Source organism: Mytilus californianus, unplaced genomic scaffold (genome assembly GCF_021869535.1).
Source record: "Mytilus californianus isolate M0D057914Y unplaced genomic scaffold, xbMytCali1.0.p SCAF_7, whole genome shotgun sequence".
In the NCBI taxonomy this organism is placed as follows: Eukaryota; Metazoa; Mollusca; class Bivalvia; order Mytilida; family Mytilidae; genus Mytilus; species Mytilus californianus.
The window spans coordinates 88,575,034-88,589,073 of NW_026262723.1; the positions used below are offsets into that span (position 1 = coordinate 88,575,034).

At 32.3% G+C, this 14,040-nt stretch overlaps 1 protein-coding gene across 2 annotated transcripts in view; it reads left to right on the forward strand.

The window, feature by feature from the left end:
• The first annotated feature begins 6,106 nt into the window (after positions 1 to 6,106).
• The window catches only part of LOC127708291 (uncharacterized), a 28,242-nt gene continuing 20,308 nt past the window's right edge, over positions 6,107 to 14,040 (forward strand). Inside the window, exon 1 of one of the 2 annotated variants that reach the window (XM_052213142.1) lies at positions 6,107 to 6,187. The gene's annotated coding sequence lies outside the window, so the exon portion shown is untranslated. Of the gene's footprint in view, positions 6,188 to 10,542; positions 10,691 to 14,040 lie in introns of those variants that run through there. The other variant, XM_052213141.1, reaches the window with a different exon arrangement.

Below are 14,040 nucleotides of genomic sequence, written 5' to 3' on the forward strand. Positions count from 1 at the left end.
AAGATTATTTTTACCGAATATAAAATAGATGAAAAATGAATAAGTTTGATGTGAATAGCTGAATTTGATATTGATGTTTTCAGATGGGTGATTTGAAAGAGTTTACTGATGTGCAATTATGATGTTATAAGGTAGTTTGTTTACGAAGGTTATTGTTCTTGGGCGGGGAACAGATTATTTTCTTGTATGATCGAATTTAGAAACTGTTCGATTTTGAATATTTGAATTAGAAGTAGAAGTAAAAGACTATAACCCATGTGTTATAGTAGTCTTAATAAGATGTAGTATTTCTGTCACACTGAACACATTTAATTGGTCGCAACTATTAGTCTGTATACTGCGCACTAGACCTGCCATCATAGTGATGTATAAGATCTTTCATCATCTCTGAGTCGCAAGTCCATCAGACACCATCTTTGTTCCTGAAGATCCATGAGCCAGAAAGTTTCATCAACTCTTTTTTGGACACATATATACATCTAAAGATACATACAGGCACTAATTCTTTCCGTTTACAAAACCGCAATGGAACACATTACCAATACCAGTAGTTCAGTCTGTCAGTAGACAGCTTTCGAGAACAGCTCACTTCTGCTGTTCTTTATATTTTCATTCAAATATTAACCATTTTAAACATCATTTTAAACCACTTAATTCGCATGATTCGTTCATCTGCACTACCAAACAATTTGTACAACATATATAGCACTACATTTTCTTATTTTACTGTGTTGATTAATTTTTGTAAATAGGCCACGCATGCAATAGTAAATGATCAGCAGCCTGATTGGTGGTTTATTGTATACTTAAAGAAGATCAGGCAATTAAAAAAATCAGTATATTAAAAAGTAAAATAACAAAAATATCGAACTCCAAGGAAAATTCAAAACAGAAAGTCCCTTATCAAATGGCAAAATTAAAAGCTCAAACACATCAAACGAATGGAAAAAAAAACTGTCATATTCCTGACTTGGTACAGACATTTCCTTATGTAGAAAATGGTGGGTTAAACCTGGTTTTATATATAGCTAGCTAGACCTCTCACTTGTATGACAGTCGCATAAAATTCCATTATATTGACAACAATGTGTGAACAAAACAAACAGACGTAATAGGTAAAAATGTCAAAAATAGGGGTAAAGCAGTCAATATTGAGCTATAATCTTAATCACTATAAAAAGAAACAAATATGTCAACAAAGAAAAACAAAATGGCATATAGACAAAGCACATAAGCAAAAATGAAAGACAAGAATACAAAAAATGACGATAGCACAATAACACAATGGCGGGATGTATAAGTACCAAGCTACGCCAAGAGGATATTACCAAAAAAATGGACTAAACAGTAAAGTAAATAATTTACATTTAGACAAATAAAAAGAACACTATAACACGTAATTAAGATAATAAACAACGTCAGTACCTAGAATCTATACTTCAAGACCATCGTGTATTATTAGTGAAGTTGATACGGAATATTTATCAACAAAGTCTTAGTTAAAAGAGCTCAACTTTGAAATAATGGTATAAATTTGCAATATATAACAAAAAAAAAAAAACATGATACAAGATATTTAAACTGAGATTGCTATTATACAGTATCTCACGGATTCAAACGATTGTAAAGCAAATGATTGTAAGATGTTGCCAAATAAATTTGCGACTTTCAGGCTGTCATGTAAAGTGGCCGGTTAAGGCCATTTCACGTTTTCGCGATTTCGTCTTTCATATTCTATAGGGCGAAAACGCGAAATGGCCTTAACCGGCCACCATAGTCATGTGATTTTTCAATCATGTGTCTCTTCACAACATGTCAAGCTCTAGACTATCAGAAGAATTACATTTTGGCAATTGGTGCGCTTTACTCGATTGACATTCACCTGGAACGCTCCAAACTTAAAATTTGAAAGTCAATGGTGAATAAATACTTCAGGAAGTACATGAACAACCGAAAGCTAAAGCGTAAAACCCGGGAAACTTGACCGTCTATGGTCAACTTTGCCTGAGGATAAATGTTAAACCTTAGTTTCTTTGTAATCAATAAATCAGTTAAAACTTATATCGACGGGGAAAAGAAATGTATGTTATAAAGCCGCAGTACTGGAGCACCGACTACTGAACTAATGTTGCCCTCGGAGACTAACGCTTCACCGGCATGCAGTGTTGTCGACCTAAGCTTTCAAGGGAAACACTGCTGCAGATTGCAAACCTCCAAGTTCGTTACAAATTCGTAAAACGCTCAACTCATGATTGCCTTGGAGACTTAAATACTCACTTAACAAAAAACAAAAAATAAGTCCGTTGATAATTTCACTGAGACTTAAAAAAACAATACATATTATTTAAGCCATGTGAAGGCTTCTGAGCTACCTATTCAGACCTAAAACTTCAATTTATGTTTAAAAGTAAAATAACAAAAATACCGAACTCCAAGGAAAATTCAAATCGTAAAGTCCCTTATCAAATGGCAAAATCAAAAGCTCATGCACATCAAACGAACGGATAACAACTGTCATGTTCCTGATTTGGTACAGGCTTTTCCTTATGTAGAAAATTGGATTAAACATGATTTTACTATAGCTAGCTAAACCTCTCACTTGTATGACAGTCGCATAGAATGTCAAAAATAGGGGTACAGCAGTCAACACTGTGTTATAATCTTAATCACTATAAAAACAAACACATATGTTAACAAAGAAAAACAAAATGGCATATATGGTAAAAGATCTTACTTGGCATAGTTGAGACAGCACAAATACTAGGGTTTCTTTCCCAATTAGACCAGAACTATGACCTCATTTAATTTATTTAGGAATTAGTTGCATCACAGTGTTAACGTTTAAGTTATAGTACTACTTAGAGGTATTTAACGTCTTTGACTACCCATGAGAGCCTACAAAAGGAGGAAGAAATCAAATAACGCAAGAGACAGCTCAAACTACAAAGAACTCGAACATGAAGCACAGAAACAAATACGAAAGGTATATTAGAGATACATAGATATAAGAAGATGTGGTATGAGTGCCAATGAGACAACTTTCCATTCAAGTCACAATTTGTAAAAGTAAACCATTATGGTCAAAGTACGGCCTTCAATACGGAGCCTTGGCTCACACCGAACAACAAGCTATAAAGGGCCCCAAAAATGACTAGTGTAAAATCATTCAAACAGGAAAACCAACGGTCTAATTTATATAAAAAACGAGAAACACTTATGAACCACATCAACAAAAGACAACCTACCTTAAACAATAGTGTAACCGATCACAACATAGAAAGACACACAATAAAATATCAATTGAAATGGCTTAACTCAATCAAAAGACATATTAACAAAAACAAGTGAACATACACTGAACGAATAAATTTGATCTATGACACAATGTAAATACAAAATTAATAAAACAAGGGGGTTAGATTTAAAACAATATCAGAAAGACAATCATAACCTTGGACAAAGTGCCGCCAAATAAAATAACGTACACAGGTAAATAAAAATAATTTTGTTGTAAGGTATAAATGGAGTACGGAAATAATTTTTACAAAATAAATAATTTTGTTGTTCCTAGTACGAGAACAAAAGTAAAAATTTATCGTCATACTAAACAATTATCAAAGGGGTATATATTAAAAAATAGTGAGTCTAGATATAAAACTGAATAAGTAAACATAATTTAAATAACAAAAATACATTACAAATTGTATCAACAGGTCAAATTAACGTGAAAGTACGATTTGAGAGTACTCGGAGTTACTGAAAGCTAGTTAAAAGCCAAAAACAATTAATAATAAAAATTCATGCATCAGAGACTAAAAACACATAAAACACATCCCAGGGATTTAGTGTTTTAACGTCATGGACAGTCAAAGAAGACATGACTAGTGCAATGCCAAAGGTATCGACATGCAGGCAGTAGGATAGTTAAGAGTTGACCTGTTCATGAATATGTATAATGTAATATATAGATAGAGTAATATCTATATAGAAAATGAACGTGGATGTGTATTTATACATCCCAAAAAACCGTTTGAAAAGAATACAAATTTATTTATGTTTTAATTTGCTGATGACAAAATCGATATTTGTGCCAATGTAAACTATATTCAAAGATCTAATTACAACATTGGTAAGATAACCTTTACTAATAAGTTTGTTTAAAGGTTCGATGAGTTTACACGGATCACATAGTGATTTCCTCGCTTTTAGTACAATATTGCCGTAAAATTTAGGATGTGAAATACCGTTTTAATAAGTTTTCTACAGGTACAGCCAAATTTACTAATCAAATCTTTGTATCTATGAAAGAATTTAGAAAAAAATTTAAGCAATTTATGGTAACGAAATCCCTGACTAAATAATTTACTAGTGATGCATTGATTACGTTCGTTAAAATCTGTGATATCACTACACACACGGGCATAACGAACGAGTTGGGATATATAAACACCGTATGATGGAGCTAAAGGAACATCGCCGTCTAAAAAGGGAAAATTAACAATAGGGAATGAAAAATAGTGTCTTTTGACGTAAATTTTAGTATGGAGTTTCCCTTTAAAAATTGAAATGTCTAAATCTAGAAAAGGACAACTACTGCTGTTTATGTTAGATTTATTTAAAGTAATTAAGTCCCTTTGGGTAAATTTCGGTAGTGTATTTAGAGAACTCTGGATTATTTAACGAAAAAATATCATCAAGATAACGGTAGGTATTGTTGAATGTATCAACCAAATGTAACAATGACGTGTCTTTACTGAGTTTGGTCATAAACTGAGATTCATAGCAATACAGGAATAAATCTGCTATTAAAGGGGTGTAGTTAGTGCCCATAGGAATACCTACTACCTGTCGATACATTTTATCGCCGAAACGTACATATATGTTGTCCAGGAGAAAATTTAAAGCTTCAATCATATCTCAGTCACATTTCCAGTAAGTGTATCTAGCATACTTTCCTTTTTCGTTACAGAAAAAGGCTTTATAGTTTCAACGGCTGTTCGGTGTGATCCAAGGCTCCGTGTTGAAGACCGTACTTTGACCTATAATGGTTTACTTTTATAAATTTTTACTTGGATGGAGATTTGTCTCATTGGCACTCATACCACATCTTCTTATATCTATTTAAACGAGTTACAGCAAATAAATTTGCAATGAGATTTTTTATTTAATTAAATATGAACACTATAGAAGACATAGTCACACCAAGCAGTGAAAACGATGAAAACCAAATTATTTGAAACGCTAGAGGACAGAAAAAAGAACGCTTTGCTAACCCTCCTATACAAAATTTAAAACGAGGAAGTTAAGACTGGTGTTGGTGCCATGTTTTTTTATTTGCACCATGCATAAATGAGAGACGAAATATACCAAAGGGGCATGTAAACGTTATATGCATCACAAATTTCATTTTTTTTTTTTCTGTTATAAATTATTTTGGACTTTTTGGATTATGCAAGCGCACACAAAACAGTGACAGAATAGTCACGGTGGTAAAATTAGAAAACTTGCAAGGGTGGTGTCTTCCGCCATCTCTAGACTATTGTAAAATATCAGAAATCAATCGGTATAGATCTTTCATGAAATATACAAATTTTGAGAGAAGTACAATCAATTTGTAAGACTTTTCTTCTAAATTAAGAACATGGTGTGTTATATATCATATTATTACGACTATTTTTTTTAAAATACAGAACATATTTTGTATGATTCAAATATATTCAAAGTATATTTCTAAATTTGTCATATAAAAGGAGATAACTCTACTTTTATAAACAAATGGGTAGGAAATTTACCTGGGACTAGACTTAAAAACTTTGTTTCGTAGCAACAAAATGAGTCCCATTACCTTGGACTAGTACACTAACAATCAATATAATATGTTCCAGGACCACTGGTCTACTACTATATTTGATAATTGAAATATTCAACATGTTATCCTGTTTAGATAGAATATTTTGTGATATGTATATGGATCTTTTGTGTCTGAAATAAAGATGATCTGTTGTTATCTTAAACGTTTGTATTAAATATTTGTTTATCATTAGCAGAAATATGCTACGAGAAACTGAGACGCATACAGGTCGTTTTACAGGTTTTAGCCACTACCGGAAACAACTGAACTGTGTTGCAAACAAAGACCACAGGGCCCTTCTGATACTTGATATTCGCAAGCAGAAGCATGATATAGGTAGCTTATTTTTGTTTAAAACGTATAAAATAACTAATCACAACTGCACAAATAAATGGATATCTAGATTCGGAGAAATCCTTTTTGAAATTCTGATGCTGAAACAAGATACTATCCGCCAGAGACCAAAGAACAATGATGTAAACAACTGAAGGTAACGATTGGCCTTCGTCAATGAGAAAAATTCCATACTATTTAGTAAACTATACAGTTTTACAGAAGCCATAAGTTGGTTGACTTATGGAATATCTGTGTCACAGATGACCATAGACATGTTCTAACTCAGGCCTCTACAATAACTTTTTTTTCAACTTGTCCAATAGGACAAGTACATACCAAAACTTACTTGTCTGAATGGAATTTTAACTTGTCCAAAAAAAAGACAACCTTAATATTAACCTTTTCTGCATTCTAGGTTGATTCAATGAACAAAATGAATTCAAACAATAGAACAGAATTTGATTATATCTCTTGATATCCTTTTCAAAAATATGAGTCAAGAACAACTGAATCTTGTCATGTCTAGTCACAGGACTTAGGTTCTAGTTTTCATCAATGCCAAAGTCTCATCAGACTCTGCACATCAGGCACAGTCTGGTATGCCTGTCCGTCTACACTCATTTGTTTTGTATTGTGGTCTTTTATGTTGAGAGAATATTGATTATTATGATTAATGCCTTACTACAATCAGCTTTGTTTTTTATATATTAAAATGATTATTCAAAAACAATCAAATATTGTTTGTCTAAATATGATCAAATGTGATTTACTGAATGTTATGGTCAATAATTTCTTCATTTTCATTTTTAAAATATTTTTGTTAAATAAAATTTATTAAATTATAAAGCAACAGAAAAACGTTGGGAAACAAGGTACTGGTTTGTCTTGGTCTCAAAATGTCTTCAACAGTGGGAACTGTCTATTAAACATGGAGCCTATTTGTTTCTGTGCCGGTGCCGAACTGTCTGGTTACCTTATAACAAAGGCACCCATCTCCTTTTCCATGATTATGACATTACTGTATGAGAATAATCACAGAATGTATACTTCCCTTGAGCAACATGACAGGTGCCAATAGAAGACTAGAGGAGGATCTCAGCCTATTGGGGCACATTAGATCTCCTTATGTTTTGGTAGGCTTTTTGTTTCTCATTCTTTAGTTTTCTATGTATTGGTTTGTGAAGTTGTTTGTCTTTTCCTTGACTTTTTTTTTGCAATGCTGTTGTCCGTTTCTCTAGACTTGAGTTTTGAATGTCCCCTTGGTAGCTCCCACCTCTCTATTCTATTTAAGGCCCGTTTTCTCTAGACTTTTGAGTTTTGAATACATGTCCCCTTGGTAGCTCCCACCTCTCTTTTCTATTTAAGACCCGTGTTTGTCTTATTAAATTTTTTTCCTCCATAATGAAGATTAATGCACAGAGAAAGCCTAATACAATGTTTTATCAACAAATTATTCTTTAAAGTCTGGACGTTGATGCAAAAAGTTGTATCAAAGAAAAACAATACATTGACTTCAAAATTTAAAACTGATCTGAATTTTTTTCATGATCATATTTGATAATATTTAATTTAATGATTACATAAAAAAATGTTACATGTTTGAAATTTTGACTTTTTTAGTTTGCCTTAAAGAAGTAGAACATGTAGAATGTAGGTCACAATGATCAACATGTAACAAGTTACTGGCTTATATAAGTGTTAGATCAAAGTTCACATTTCAGGTTCTAAATCCTTTTCACACTGAACTAAAGTTCATTTCATTAACTGTTTTAATTATTATATCAAGCAAGCTTAGAGACAAGCACATTTGTAGATTACCTACTTTTAATTTCCCCCTTGCTGTCATTTTTTTTTTTATATGACTGTTATAATGTTCAATATGACAATGTAACAATGTAAATAAAACTTCAGCAACAACTAGCATCTTAATTTACACTATAAACAATATTCTGGTGAAAGAAGTTATGCAGCAAAAGGCTGAAAATCATATTTAAAACATCAGTTTGCGTTTCAAAGAAACAACAGATAAGACAAGCACTTGACTCATACTTATTGTACACAGTATTACAAATAGAAGAAAGTGTTGTACTAATTTTGTTCTTAAATCCTCAAGTAACCTCATATTTCAATACTGTGGATCCATCATTATTTGTGAGATATTTGTGAGATACCAATTTTAGCTGATTTCGTGGATATAGGTAAACCAAGAATTTAATGTTCAAAGAAGTATAAATTTTGTGTTGGCTTGCATGCAGTATATCGTAATACCATGGAATTGAATATCCACGGAAATATATTTTTTGCTCAAACCACGAAAATAACTAAGTCCACAGTAGTGTATAAACAAAAAATTAACAGTTAGTTGGAACTTGTTGAAATTTGGTATATTTCAGAAAATGTAAATGATATATACAAAACATGTTATATGCTGTCAGGGGACAAGCAGGGACTCTATAAACATTGATTATGTTTGATTTATGAAAGAATTTATGGTATTTGTTCTCAGTGAAATGTGATATAAAAATAGCATTGATTTATTAATTTAAACAAACAAAAATTGAGTTAAATGGGAGTATAAAATTGTTCTTGTTATCTGGGTACATCAATGGTCAAAATATATTTTCTATCTGGAGTAAAATTAGAATTCCCTTAATGCATAGTGATGATTACTTCATGTTACATGTACATTTATGTGTACATGTAGCTGACAGAAGAAAATTTTTCAGTTCTATGAAGTTTTGTCCTCTCCAGTCTCCACCATAAGATCCTAGATGGAGAAATGAACTAGATTATGCAAGAATAATTCTTGATTGATTGCTTTTCATATTTTTTATCTGACAACCAAATTTAAACTTGTCACATTTAACAGAACACCACAACAGAACAAAGTTTTTACATGGGATCTTATCATACTCATGGTATACAGTTGTTTACATGGGATCTTATCATACTCATGGTATACAGTTGTTTACATGGGATCTTATCATACTCATGGTATACAGTTGTTTACATGGGATCTTATCATACTCATGGTATACAGTTGTTTACATGGGATCTTATCATACTCATGGTATACAGTTTACATGGGATCTTATCATACTCATTGTATACAGTTGTTTACATGGGATCTTATCATACTCATGGTATACAGTTGTTTACATGGGATCTTATCATACTCATGGTATACAGTTTACATGGGATCTTATCATACTCATGGTATACAGTTTACATGGGATCTTATCATACTCATTGTATACAGTTGTTTACATGGGATCTTATCATACTCATGGTATACAGTTGTTTACATGGGATCTTATCATACTCATGGTATACAGTTGTTTACATGGGATCTTATCATACTCATGGTATACAGTTGTTTACATGGGATCTTATCATACTCATGGTATACAGTTTACATGGGATCTTATCATACTCATTGTATACATGTACAGTTGTTTACATGGGATCTTATCATACTCATGGTATACAGTTGTTTACATGGGATCTTATCATACTCATTGTATACAGTTGTTTACATGGGATCTTATCATACTCATGGTATACAGTTGTTTACATGGGATCTTATCATACTCATGGTATACAGTTTACATGGGATCTTATCATACTCATGGTATACAGTTTACATGGGATCTTATCATACTCATTGTATACAGTTGTTTACATGGGATCTTATCATACTCATGGTATACAGTTGTTTACATGGGATCTTATCATACTCATGGTATACAGTTTACATGGGATCTTATCACTCATGGTATACAGTTGTTTACATGGGATCTTATCATACTCATGGTATACAGTTGTTTACATGGGATCTTATCATACTCATTGTATACAGTTGTTTACATGGAATCTTATCATACTCATGGTATACAGTTTACATGGGATCTTATCATACTCATGGTATACAGTTTACATGGGATCTTATCATACTCATGGTATACAGTTGTATGTAGATTCTTCAAAAACCTTGAAACCTTTCCTTAATTTTAACCAGTCTTGACAGGAATCATCACGAGGTGTCTGGTTTCCAAATTTTACCTGATAATATGGCTTTTCATAAGAGATTATAGTTCTCAGGTTAAGTCAGTATTATGTATAGATCATTAGATGGAGGTTTAGTGATATGGGCTCCCCTGAGCCTTTATTTTAAACTTTTTTACCTAATAGATCTGTGTGTTGAAGATTATAACTTTGTTTTTAAATCAATTTTTCCAGTCTGTTTTAAAATCCTATGAATTACTCAAATTGAATGCATTATATAACAAGATAACCTTGGGATCATTTAAAAAAGGAAGACATGTCTTTTGTAAATAAAAACCATGTGAGTCAGCTACACATTTAAATAGACCAATTAGTTAAATTGTATGAGTTCAGTTACAAAAACATTTATACAAATCAAATCTTATACTTTATTGTGTGTTTTTCCTATAACTGGTTTGAAATTTTCTGTGTGTAGGTTGTGAATAATTTCTTTTTTATGTGAGTATTTAATTCAACACTTGAAGTTTAAATTAATTGTATTCTTTTAACACATGTTTAAGTATGCATAGAAACACAGTTATATGAATAACATGTAATAGGATTACTAAATTTTTATTACCCAAATGTTATTATAACTTTGCATGTTTTTTTTCTCTATTTTTGAGGATATGTTGGTACATTAGGTCCAAGGACACAGTTGTCGTCCTTTGGTTTTCGTTGTCTACGACTATAGTCCCTAGTGTGAACAGTGTATAACTTGCATTTTTTTTTGATACACTTTCCCAATTTATTTCTTGATATTTTATGCATGAAATATTAAGTAAGGGGATGAAATTACATGTTAAAAAAAAATTGGGTGCTGAATCTTTATGTTAAGTAGTGATTTGGTCCAGTTAAAAAAGGTCAAAAATTAGAATGTCTGAAGCTGTCAAACTGAATTTTAGCCCCCCTTAACACAGAATTGTCAATATTTTGAGTTAGAGCTGGTAGAAGTTTCTATAATTTTGATATTATTTGTATCAATAGTAGTACACTACATTGTAAAAATCTTTTTGAGATAGAGCAGGTGCGATTTTTATACGACCGCAAAAAAATTTTTGTGGTCGTATATTGGTATGACGTTGGCGTCATCGTCGTCCGGCGTCGTCTGGCGTCGTCCGAAGACACATTGGTTTTCGCACTCTAACTTTAGTTTAAGTGAATGGATCTTTATGAAATTTTACCACAAGGTTCAATACCACAAAAGGAAGGTTGGGATTGATTTTTGGGGTTATGGTAATAACAGTAAAGGAATTAGGGGCCAAAAAGGGGCCAAAAATAAGCATTTTTGTAACTTCCAGACATAACTTGTGTGTTAGTGTATGGATCTCTCTGACATTGTACCACAAGGTTCCATATCACTAAAGGAATGCTGGGATTGATTTTGGGGGTAATTGCCTCCAAATTTTAGGAATTAGGGGCCAAAAAAGGGGCAAAAAACAAGCATTTTTCTAGTTTCATGACAATAACTTGTGTGTAAGTGTATGGATCTTTCTGAAATTGTACTACAAGGTTCCATATCACAAAGGGAAAGCTGGGTTTGAGTTTGGGGGTAATTGCCCTAAACGTTTAGGAATTTGGGGCCAAAAAGGGGCCAAAAAACAAATTTTTTTCTAGTTTCCAGACAATAACTTGTGTTCAAGTGTATGGATCTCTCTGAAATTGTACTGCAAGGTACCATACCACAAAGGGAAGGCTGGGATTGAGTTTGGGGGTGATGAATCATAATGGGGGTTCAAAAAATTTTGGGGGGGGATTTATTTTTTTTCCCTTTTTTTTCTTTTTTTCCTTTTTTGTTTCTTTTAAAATTTTCCATTTTAAGTTGGTTATTTCTGATTTATATTTAAAATCAAATAATAATGATATGGTAGGAGATACACACCAAACAGGATGTGTAAATTATTATATAATAAGTATTGTGCAATAGCAAGAAATTTTCAATTGCACAGTATTGCACAATAGCAAGAAATCTTCAATTGCACAGTATTGCGCAATAGCAAGAAATCTTCAATTGCACAGTATTGCGCAATAGCAAGAAATATCCAATAGCACAATATTGCGCAATAGCAAGAAATTGTCAATTGTACAGTATTGCGCAATAGCAAGAAATATTTACTAGCACAGGATTGTGCAAAAGAAGATACTTCCTATAAATTGCTTATTTCTTGACCAATTTCAATGGGGTTTTATTCTTGATTTCATGGGGTTCTTTAATATGCTGAATCTAACCGTGTATTTAGTTTTTGGATTTTGGGCCCCGTTTTTAAATTGGTCCACATTGAGGTCCAAAGGGTCCAAAATTAAACTTTGTTTGATTTCATCAAAAATTGAATTATTGGGGTTCTTTGATATGCCGAATCTAACTGTGTATTTAGATTCTTAAATTTTGGTTCCGTTTTCAAATTGGTCTTGAACTTAGTTTGATTTTAACAAAAATTGAATTCTTAGGGTTCTTTGATATGCTGAATCTAAACATGTATTTAGATTTTTGATTATGGGCCCAGTTTTCAAGTTGGTCCAAATCGGGGTCCAAAATTAAACTTTGTTTGATTTCAACAAAAATTGAATATATGGGGTTCTTTGATATGCTGAATCTAACCATGTATTTAGATTTTTGATTTTTGGGCCCCGTTATCAACTTTGTCCACATTGAGGTCAAAAGGGTCCAAAATTAAACTTTGTTTGATTTCATCAAAAATTGAATTATTGGGGTTCTTTGATATGCCGAATCTAACCGTGTATTTAGATTCTTAATTTTGGGTTCCGTTTTCAAATTGGTCTACATTAAGGTCCAAAGGGTCCAAAATTAAACTTAGTTTGATTTTTACAAAAATTGAATTCTTAGGGTTCTTTGATATGCTGAATCTAAACATGTATTTAGATTTTTGATTATGGGCCCAGTTTTCAAGTTGGTCCAAATCGGGGTCCAAAATTAAACTTTGTTTGATTTCAACAAAAATTGAATATATGGGGTTCTTTGATATGCTGAATGTAACCATGTATTTAGATTTTTGATTTTTGGGCCCCGTTATCAACTTTGTCCACATTGAGGTCAAAAGGGTCCAAAATTAAACTTTGTTTGATTTCATCAAAAATTGAATTATTGGGGTTCTTTGATATGCCGAATCTAACCGTTTATTGAGATTCTTAATTTTTGGTTCCGTTTTCAAATTGGTCTACATTAAGGTCCAAAGGGTCCAAAATTAAACTTAGTTTGATTTTAACAAAAATTGAATTCTTAGGGTTCTTTGATATGATGAATCTAAACATGTATTTAGATTTTTGATTATGGGCCCAGTTTTCAAGTTGGTCCAAATCGGGGTCCAAAATTAAACTTTGTTTGATTTCAACAAAAATTGAATATATGGGGTTCTTTGATATGCTGAATCTAACCATGTATTTAGATTTTTGATTTTTGGGCCCCGTTATCAACTTTGTCCACATTGAGGTCAAAAGGGTCCAAAATTAAACTTTGTTTGATTTCATCAAAAATTGAATTCTTGGGGTTCTTTGATATGCTGAATCTAACCATGTATTTAGATTTTGGATATTGGACCATAATAGGTGAATGTCCAATTTAAAATTTTTAAGTTCTTAGACCACATTCAATCTGTGTTAGAAACCTATGCTGTGTCAAATATTTAATCACAATCCAAATCCAAAGCTGTATCAAGCTTGAATGTTGTGTCCATACTTCCCCCAACTGTTCAGGGTTCGACCTCTGCGGTCGTATCAAGCTGCGCCCTGCGGAGCATTTTATTTTAATTTGAATTTATTGTTTAAAAGAAATGCACTACGAAATAACTGTG